The sequence below is a fragment of the Quercus suber genome, unplaced genomic scaffold, assembly GCF_002906115.3.
Source record: "Quercus suber isolate HL8 unplaced genomic scaffold, Cork oak 2.0 scaffold_389, whole genome shotgun sequence".
Taxonomy (NCBI): Eukaryota; Viridiplantae; Streptophyta; class Magnoliopsida; order Fagales; family Fagaceae; genus Quercus; species Quercus suber.
In genome coordinates, this window is record NW_027069841.1 from 528,056 (window position 1) to 538,889 (window position 10,834).

A 10,834-nucleotide genomic window follows, 5' to 3' on the forward strand; every position below is an offset into this window, starting at 1 on the left:
ACCTCTCTGCCGCCCTCCAAACGGTAAATAATCCACTAAATAATGTAATTGAGATACATGAACAACAGAAGACCCTCTAAGCCTAATCTATCCAAGTACCTAAGCCCTCCAACCTTCTTACTCCAACGAGGTTACGCCGAACCTATTTCTTCTTTAGCTTCCCGGATTCCGCTACTATACCATAGCATCAACCAATGTATATTGGTTCCTTCCAAACTGCTTCTCTTAGCACCAAATGAACCTTCTCACAGATGTGGGTGTGGTGAGATAAGGATTTGGCAAAGAACCTCTCAAGGGTATGACAATGGAGAGGAAGAGAGTAGAGGAATTTGTAGAGACTCTAAGGTAAAGATTGTGGATGAATCAATCTTGTTTTTCTCTATGGTTTCTCTCAAAAATTCTCTCTGGAAGCTCTCACAATTTAGTGGGTATAAGGGTCTATATATAGTGGTGTGTGTGTTTGGAATATGAAGAGTCAATTTTTGCCAAATAGGGCTGATTAGCGGCTTGGCTTTGTGACTGGTCTGAGTTACGAGTTCAAACTGCGAGATAACGGCCTGGCCAGCCTGAGACTTTTATCCTGTAGTGCGACTACTGGCGCGACCCTTCAGCTCCCCTGTGTGCATCTCATGTGCTTGCAGTTGGCGACTTGCCAGTCGCGAGTCAGCCGCGAGTCCTAGCCGCGAATCTCTGCCTTCTTGCACATACTTGAGCTTTTCTTCACATCTTCTCACACACTACCTTTACAATAATCCTACCTAAATACAGGGTTACTAAGTGCTTAAATTACAAGCAAATTGGCACGGAATAAAGCCAACAAGATGGTTGATAAATTTCAACCTTACAATCTCCCCTTTTGGCTATTCCATGGCAAAACCCTAAAACAAACTCTAAACTTAACGCGTGAGTTAGGAACAGTTGGAAAACTCACTCATACCTAACTCTAGAATTTGTGAAGTTTTAGAATCATAAGAACAAGTAACTCCTGAAACACAACAACACAATAAATTCATTGTATGCAGAAAACTTGTAATGCAAATGGAGCAAGCATAATGCGATCAAGCACAATAGAGTAAAGCAATAAACCATGGCAAGACCAAAAATAGGTAATCACTTCATACAAGTGATCACAATATTCATTCACACTTGGAATGAACATTCGGACATTCAAGTTGACAAACACAAGGCAAATCACTTGAATGATCAACACTCAACTAATGCACAATACATGAAGTCTGTGCATCTAGGAAAAATCCTACACGGGCACAAGAGTGACAGTACTTAAAAAGGAATGCATAACATTTGGTTAGAAGTACTGATTTAACAAAGCACAAAGGCTGCATAAAGCATGGTACAAACCACAAAGGCCTACAAGTGCATAAAACCAAACCCTAGAAGCTTACAAAAACAGTATGGGTACAAAAAAAATATATATATATATATATATGTTGAATTAACTGAATAACATCATCAATATATAAATAAACTAAAGTGTTAAAAACATTCAAGAGATATGAGTTTAATCCAAACCAAGACTAAAACCTATAATAACAACAGATAACCAAACCAAAGTAACAAAACTATAACAAAAACAGCACATATGATTATGAATCTCCCCCTCAAATAAGCACTCCCCCTCAAGTGCTGGCCAAAAAATCTCCCCCTTTTTGACCGAAATGGCCAAAGGGTCACTGTTGTAACTTGGTGAAAATGCCATCAACTTGTGCTGCTAAAACATTGATATGGTCCTGCATGACTGCCATTCTTTTTGACTGCTCTCTCTGGCCTTCTCTGTGTTGGAGAAATCTGGCTTTTGTATCTCATACAAAAACACACGTAGCGGAAGCAACAAAAACATGGATCTACTTCAATCATAAAAGATAAACATGTAACCATGAATTCTAGAATCAAAGAATAGAAAGCGTACCTTGGTGCAGTGAATTTCAAAACCAAACTTGAGAATACCTTCAATCTTCATCTCAATTCCACATGGTGCCCAAGATGTGTGATCTCCAAACAGTCCTTTTGTACATAAACTCTCAAAGAAAAATCCTTCTTTTTCTCCTTGTGGAGAAAAACTGATTTCTTTTCTTTTCATGTTACGTACGTTTAAACCATTCTCATAGTTTCTTTATTTAATAATACTTATTAAATAATGACTGATTTCTAATTGGGTTAGCCTTTTGGGCCTACCCAATTGGGCTTTAGTTTGTGGCTTGAGATGGGACCAAAGGGACCAATAAGACACTAGCTCCAATGGGCCTTGGGCTTTTCCGTCAACTCTTGACAAGTCCAAAGTTACCATTAATTATATTCAATACCACTATAAGAATATAATTGCACTCTAGGCCTTATCTATAAATTATATCCCAAGACTTTATCATACATTCAACCCCTTTATTAAAATATTCGTAGTAATACAAAGTCATTAATATTGACTGCCACTTTGAAGATTACTATATCTTAATCCGTGAGTACCCGGTTTAATCTTTTATGTTATTCATAATATATTTATGAAATCCAATTCCATAAATATATACTTTAGTAACTCTCTACTAAAGTGGTTAGGCCCAACACTCTGAATAACCAAACTCATTAAACTTATCTCAAGGGAATATTTTATATCTTCGTTAAGAGATTATGAATTCCATCTTGAGAATACATGTTCCATCAACACTAAATGCGGCTGACCAACATACTGAGGTTTTGACCATAACTTATAGATCTCACTCCTGATATATCAAAGTAACCTACATCTCATGATCAGGTCCATTATTCTCTCAGGATTTAGAGTTGATGTAAATAGAAGTCGTGAGATTTATTATTCAGTTGACAGTCTTTAGGAGAATAATAAATCTCACAGCGGTCCAGTTCAATATGTCTTAACTCTTAAAACATATCAACATACCAACTAGAAGTCTCCACTTCCATGATCAAGACAAATCATCTTAGTTGATATGTTATAGTCTTCACAGATGAAATGCCCAATTTCATCACCGACTACGAAATAAAATTCTGAGTTTACAAAGAACTTGTGATTTATATTTTCTGTGACAAAATCACATAAATCACATACTATGCATCTCATGAATTAAGATAATGTCCCATTAGTTCATAACTAGTCTCAAATAATTAAACAACTAAATTATTCATGACATGCAAATGAAATTGGATTTTAGGGCACAAACCTTAACAATTTGAGAGTCTTTTCCAATTCCTTAAGGTGCTTGTGGAGGTTCTCAAATAGCATCTCCAACCTATCAGGTTGAGGGGCAGACTTTGCTTGTGTAGTGCTAGGTTGCTGTGATACATGGGTGGCATGTAAATGTGAATCTGGCTCAGGAGTAGAAGGACTAGCAGGAGAGAAATGTGCACTCTTTGGAGTTTTGGATGAATGACTTCTGCTAGCTTGTAGAGTGGACATAGAGATTGGTCGAGGACGAACAATTATTTTCCCAACTGAGGGAGGAGTAGCACCTTCACTTAGAATGAATTTCATAATGAGACTGCAAAATGGAAGGCACCCTCGTGCTACTGTTTGAGTTGCTGTCTTTCTTATGATATAAAAAATATGGGCACAGATGTCAATGGTGGTATCTGTGATGAGATCACATAGAAATTGAGCCCTTCCAAGGTTGATATACACCGTGTTGGTCAATAGATAGAGGTTGGTAAACATGATCAGCTTCAATGTTGTCAACTCAGGTGAAAACTTGGTAGTACTTATGGATGTGCCGGCACTGGAGATGTCATGGCCAGGACCAAGAGCTTGGAGAATGTCCTGAATCATTGGATTGCGATCATCATACGGAGTTAGGTTGGCATTCTTAGGTCTAGTGATTTTAAGAAGTTCAGCTATGGTGTCCGGACTAATGATGAACTCCGCTCCTCTTACCATACAGTGTAGTTCACTTTCAAGATCAACTATGTTGGCGAAACACTTCTTCACTAGTTCCATCATTGGATCAACAAAATTTCCAAATAATTCTGCCCAATCTTTTGCCTCGAAGATCTGAGGGACAAAAGTGGTTTCCAAAGTGTCAAATCTGATCTCCCGTTCCACTATAGGAGTTGCTTGGTCAAAAATGCTTGAGTATGGATGTAGGTGCTGAGGAGTTCTGAATAACTCACTATTGAGTTTAGTAGATGACAGTGATGAATAACGTGTTCATTTTGCAATAGGTAATGTTTCCTCTTCTGTCATAACCTCTTTTCCTTTGGAGGATCATCGAGACATCTGTAAAAGAGCAAACATATAGCAAAGTATCAAATCCACAGCACACTCATTTTGTTAGATCTAGTCAAGAGATGAGAGTATAAAGACCAAACAGATTTAGAAGACATAGAATCACAAAATGAGAACTAAGTCAATAAAGTGACAGAATAAGCATTGCCAAACACACAGAGAGTAATGGGCATTACAGCACACTTTGTCAAAAATAAGTAGCAAAGTGTCACAGACAACAAGCATTTCAACACAATATCATGAAAGTGATATGCACAGACAGAGTCAATCAAGGTAAGAACACTCAGATAAGTCAAAACATCATGTGAAGCCACATTGAACAAGTCATTGGCAACAAAAACCCATTCAACAAACCCAACTAAAAGACCAAAATATTCACAACAACAATAACAGTCAATCAGATGACATTCACTATAATGAACAACCCAAAACTAGACACCCAAAAACACAATCCATTTTCAAAACACACAGATTCAAGAAAAAAAAATACTTAGAACAGGAAATCTAAAGTAAAGGATAGAAAACCCATACCTTTTTCTTGAAGATTTGAGAAGAAAAAAAATGCAGAAATGGACGTATCACAAGAGTGAACACGAAGTGTTTGAAATAGTGATTTGGGGAAGTCAATAAACAGTCCCTAAAGTTTGAGGGAAAAATTGAAAAACAATTTTAAAAACTGTCTTTAACAAGCAAAACACTCGTTTTTCATAACTGGATCAAGTCGCCAATAAGTCTCCAGGGTAAACTGCGAAACACTGTGAAACTAAGATTCTTGAAAAATCTTCTAAGTGTTTTTCGCGATTGGAAGATTTACCAGCTGCGAGCTGAGCCGCGAAATATGTGAAAACACAAATTTTGAAAAATTTTCTAAGTCTTTTTCGCGACTGGGATGCTGACCCGCCAGTGACCCGCGAAAATCTCGGAGAGAGCTTCTTGACTAGAGCATGCGACTAGGCTTACCCGCGACTGAGTCGCTAAAACAGGGCAACACTGTTTTTGAAATTTTTGACTATTTTGTAAAAACAAAACGCTTTCCAAAAACAAACTTAAACACTTAAAAATCTTTTTGTGATTGATCAATAAAGATTGAGCTTGTGAAAATACATTTAATCAAGTACAATCACACAAATGAATATGGCATTCATTAAACATAGACTTGTGTGTTGTGTGTGGATATAAAAAATGAGATAGTCCTTAGTCCAATGTGAAACTTCAATGATCAATTCAATCAAGGCACACATAACTAGCACTAGATAATGTGACCTATCTCAATTATAGAAACATGCATATATGACTTGCCACATGCACTTGATAACAATTCTTTGAAGCTTTTTATTTAGCTCCATATTTAACATATCATTTACACTTTTTGAGCAAAGAAAATCTTATTGTGAGATAGATGCCTAAAATTTTTGATATTTCAATTGATGAGTTAGCCTTTGGTTTTTTGGGCATCATACATTTTATTTTGGTTACTTTCCCTTTTTCCTAGTCGAATACTAGTATATGCAATAGACTTTTGCAACTCTATATCTCTTTTCATTTGGAGATTTACATTTAGAGAGCTATTTTAAGCATAAACATAAAAGTGGGAAGATATATAGGCATGAGTATATGCATGTCTCAAGATTAAAAAAACCATTCACTTATTATTCATGACAAGGTTGAAGATCTATTTACAACAGTCACATAGATTTCAAAATTTCTTCCATAATGATATGAGTGCATGAGAGACAAGCTAAGCTCGTTAAATGCACAAAGCCATTAGTACAAAGGTACAAGGCAAAACATACTTTGAGACAAAACTCAACAAAGTCGATCAAACTTTTTGGATTTTCTACTTTTTATGTGTTTTTGGATTTTTGACACAAAAGCAGTAAAAGATTGATAAAAAACATAACAAAAAAATGTAAAAACATTTGAATCAAAGACAAACACACACATAAAATAACAACCTAAATACTAGCAAGAAGCACACAACTAAGCATATTCATAAACATGGGAAGTATTGATGCATGAACATGTTGTAATGTTTATGCATGAGTACCCTTCATCACGCACACGTCACGTGCGTTTGGGGTGATATCCTTAACGGATTGGGTTCGAGAATTAGGACTATCAAACCTTCGTGTGAAGCTTTCCAAGCAATTTGTGAAGGCACCGATCATCTTCATCATGTCCATCATTCTTGGATCACGGTTTTGACTTCTTGGTTGCTCACCACCCCAAGACCTCATGTCATTTCTTCTTTCTCGTGATTGAGGTGCACTTTTGCATTGTTGTCTGCTCTCAGCTTTTGGCAGTTGGGTCTGGTATGTCCTTACAATCCGCTATAGTAACAAACATAATCCGTTCTAGGACTCTACTGTGATCTTGGAACTGATCTCCCTCTAGCTCTATATCTGGATTCTGATTAATTACGAGACTTATTTAACACCCGTTGATCAGCCGTATTCTTCTTCTTTTTAGCCGTAATTTTCTCAGGACTGGACCTATGCATAGTCGTCTCCTTAGCCTTCACAAACTTCACTTCTTTGGTATAAGCTTCCGATAGCTCACCATTTAGTGTCTCAATTTCACATTTTGCCTCATTGTATCTGACCAGCAAGCTTTTATAATCTTCCTCAGCTTTCTTCATCTTTTTCACAGCCGCCTTTGCTACTTTTGTATGTTTACCTGATTTTTCAAGAAGTAAGGCGTAATTCTTCTGAAGACTAGATGTATCTTCTTCTTCTTCAGCCTTTGATTCTTCAACAATCCCAATAGACTCCAAATCAGAATATTCACCAAGTTCCTTCATAAGTGAACCCAAATCATCTGAGGATTCCACATGTGCAATGGTCATGAATGCGGAGTAGTTTCCTTCTCTGTCACAGCTCTCTTTAGAGTCAGAATTTGATGAATCAGTATCACTCAAGGTAGTGGTATAGACCTTTCCTTTTGACTTCAAATAATTAGGACATTCCTTTTTGAAGTGTCCATGTCCATTACACTCGAAGCATACAATGTTCGCAAGAAATTGAGAATCCTTCCTTTCACTTTTCTTAAAGTCTTTCCTATCACCTCTTGAGGATGGAAACTCCCCTCTATTGAATGGTTTCCCACTGTTCTTCATTTTCAGAAATTTGAGGAAGTTTTTCGCAAGATACGCTACTTCCTTCTCCACTCCAACTTCTTCGGAAGGATCATCCATTCTTTCGGTGATAGTTTTGAGAGCAAGCGATTTACTCGTCTTGTGAGAAGGTAGTCCCAGTTCATATGTTTGGAGAGACCCAATCAGCTCCTGAATTTTGATCTCATCTAGGTCTTTACTCTCTTCTACGGCTGTGACTTTTGCTCTAAAACTTTCAGGCAAGGACCTCAAGATTTTTCTCACTACCTTAGTATCTTCAATCTTCTCACCAAGATTGAGCTTAGTAATGATAATTTCGTTGAGCTTCCCATAGAATGAATCAAACGATTCATCTTCACCCATCTTAAGCTCTTCAAACTTGGTGGTAAGTATTTGGAGCTTTGTGTCCTTTACCTTCTTAGTCCCCTCATAAGTTGTCTCCAAAATCTCCCAAGCTTCCTTGGCCACTGTCATGTGAGATATCCTGTGGAATTCATCTGGAGACATACCACAGAATATAGCATTTAAAACTTTACTGTTAGCATTGGCTATCGCAAGAGCTACTTTATCCCAAGTAGATTTAGCAGCCTCCGGCCTAGTCCAACCTATTTCAACCGCATCCTACATGGTGTCTTCAATAGAGCATAGAAATGCCCTCATTCTAACTTTCCAGAAAGCATAATTATTACCATCAAAAAGTGGTGGAACATTGAAAGATTGAGACCTATCTATCTTAACAAGGGGTCAAGGATCACATTCAGGTATTAAAACCACAACAATTGTACCCGCTCTAATACCAATTGAAAGTTCAAAAAAGGTATGAAATACCTTTGAACGTTTGGACCTCCAATTACAAAAATACCAATTCAAGCTTTATATTAAACAATTAATGTGCAGAACATGATAACAAGTTTATAACAAAATTAATAAACAATCTAAGCCAAATATAAACACATCCACAACAGTAAATATAAAGCAAAGATAAAGAGAAGGAAGATGCAAACACACGGACAACACATGATGTCTTATCGAAGAGGAAATCGAAGTTCTCAGTGTAAAACCTCTTCGCCGCCCTCCAAGCGGTAAATAATCCACTAAAGAATGTAGTTGGGATTAGGGACGGACCCAGGATTTCAAGCTAGGGGGGGCCGGAGTTAAGCGAATTTTTTTTTTTCAAATACGCATCTATATAGTATTAAAAAACTATCAACCAAAACAAATACACAAAAATCATTGTTTCTTAATATATTAAGATACAATCAACTACCAACAAAAACAAAAGACACGAAACACTATTGGTTCTTAATACAATTATCTATGAAAAGAGAACTTGATGCTCTTTTAAATCTTCAAAATTATCTATGATTGAATCCAAACTAAATGTCAAAACTATATCCTTTTCAATATATAAATTGAGTATTTTTCACTTCTTTTCAATTTATAAATTTATCTAATTTAACATTATGAGTTAACAATAGGCGCAAGTGAATCATTGTTATTTTCTTAAATTTATGTGACAATTTACTATATTATATGATTTGTTTTTTTCTTTTTCTTTTTTGTCTTTGGTCTTTGTATCTCTAATTTTATTTGTCTCTTTGTCGTTGTCCTGTCTCCTTATTTCTGACCCTCACCCAATCCCACTACTGACCCTATGGCCCTATGAATTTATTATGCAGTACCAGCAAAAAATTTTCCTAACTTTACCATTTTTTTTCTATCACTTCACTTGTCCTTATATAGCCCAACTACTAGTCAACAAACAATCAAATACACACACACTCTCTCTCTCTCTCACTCTTATCTATATAATATAAGAGAGTGTGTTAAAAACACAGATTGAGAGAGAGTAACAAAGCCAAAAAGCCAAAAAAAAAAGAAAAGAAAAAGCAAAAAACACCACAGGCACAGATTCAATTCATAATCACCAACATCAATTCATCACTATTAGTAAAAACACAAATACTACAAGTCCACAAGCACAGATTGTTAGATACTAAGATTCACAAATAGTCAAAAATTATATTAGGTTTTGAAGGATAGATTAAATACTTGTGAACTATGAAGGCTGGAGCAACAAAGCCTTATTTTCAATATATTGTTAGTTCGTGAGTAATAACCTAATAACAGGACAAACCATTTTGAGCAACTCTTTGAAACTTTAAAATTTTAGTTAAAAAAGCCCTCAAGTCAGAGACCCATTCAACCACAAAATCATAAATAAGTTATGACAATACAATTTCTTAATATTCTCATAAATATTTTCCCAAAAAGTGAGGAACTCATGACAGCTTATGACAATACAATCTCATAATATTCTCATAAATATTTTCCCAAAAAGTAAAAGGAAACAAAGGCAGTCCAGGACCTGGTAGAAAACAAAGCCTAGATAATTTCATCTCCCCTAACACTGAAAGGCAGAGACAAGCACGCTTTCAGATAAATATTGTTGTTCATATTAGATAACAAAGGGATGAGCTGAAAATAAAGCACACGAACTATAGTTCATCCCTATATTGTTAGATTCTCTTCTTCTTTTTTTCAATTCGTTTTTCTGTTTGTTTTGGACTGCTGGGTTAGTGCTTTTACTCTGTTTTTTTTTTTTTTTTTTTTTTTTTTTTTTTTTTCTTTTTCTGTGGGTGTACTGACTGTCACCCTGGAGGACGTGGTCAACAATCTTCTCCTTCCGGTGCTTGGGGATGAAAACCCCTTTGATATTAATCTTTTTGACGAGGATCTCAAGGTGGAAGAAAAGTTATTTGCTCACTTTGGTGGATGTACTACTTCTCCTGGTGGGAAACTAGCCAGGATGGGCAGGTGGGTTATGAATCTTTCGCGCGAGAAGGATAAGGAAGTTAGGCGAGTCGGGTTCCTCGCATTCTGGCTTAGCAAGTTTCTGTTCAGCGAGTTCCCTGGGTATGGAATCAAGTCCACTCTTTTTCCATTGGCAATTAAGTTGGCTTAAGGCGCTCAATATCCTCTAACCCCCATGTTTTTGGGCCATGTCTATTCTCAATTCGATCAGCTTCATGGAGATGAAGCCGAGGGTGATTCTTGTTATGTAATTACTTCTTCTCTCCATTGCAACATTCTCCAAGTATTTATGTGGGATCGTTCTTCGGTTACTTTAGCAAGATGTAGGAATTTAAAGTTTGTAAAAGACAAGTTTCAGGGATCCCCTAATGTGGTTAAAGGGCTTTGTGGTAGCTCATCTGACAGCCACCCTATTAATTTTCGTTGGCTGAGTCTGAAAGGTGGCAGCCTTAACTTGGTTGAATTATTTGATCAAGTAAGCCATCTGCATTGGCGCTCTCCCTAGGAGTTTGGCCCCGGTTTTGTTTGTGATTCTGTGTTATCTCCTTTTTTGAGTTCTATAGGAAATACTTTCGATTTACGTCGTGGTGATGAGGGTAGCTTAGCCTATTTGGCTTGAATTAGTCCTTCTTGGCTTCTTGTGCTTTCCTCGAGTGGCCCAC